Source organism: Austrofundulus limnaeus, unplaced genomic scaffold, assembly GCF_001266775.1.
Source record: "Austrofundulus limnaeus strain Quisiro unplaced genomic scaffold, Austrofundulus_limnaeus-1.0 Scaffold1838, whole genome shotgun sequence".
Taxonomy (NCBI): domain Eukaryota; kingdom Metazoa; phylum Chordata; class Actinopteri; order Cyprinodontiformes; family Rivulidae; genus Austrofundulus; species Austrofundulus limnaeus.
Window position 1 is genome coordinate 9,761 of NW_013954240.1, and position 232 is coordinate 9,992.

Sequence of the window (232 nt, forward strand, 5' to 3'; positions counted from 1 at the left end):
AGACTCAGGGGCAGACACTTCAGTGATTACAGAAGCTACCTATGAAAGCTTAAACAAAAAACCCAAACTCAAACCAGTCAGAGGACCGCTGCTAGACAGTCCTGGAGGCATAGTGACAACCAGAGGGCAGTTCATGGCCAAAATCTGAGCTGAGGTGAATAACAACTGGTGTGACTGCTACTTCAGTGTAGTTGTAGTAAAATCGCGCGGAGATAATCTTCTGGGTCGAGCC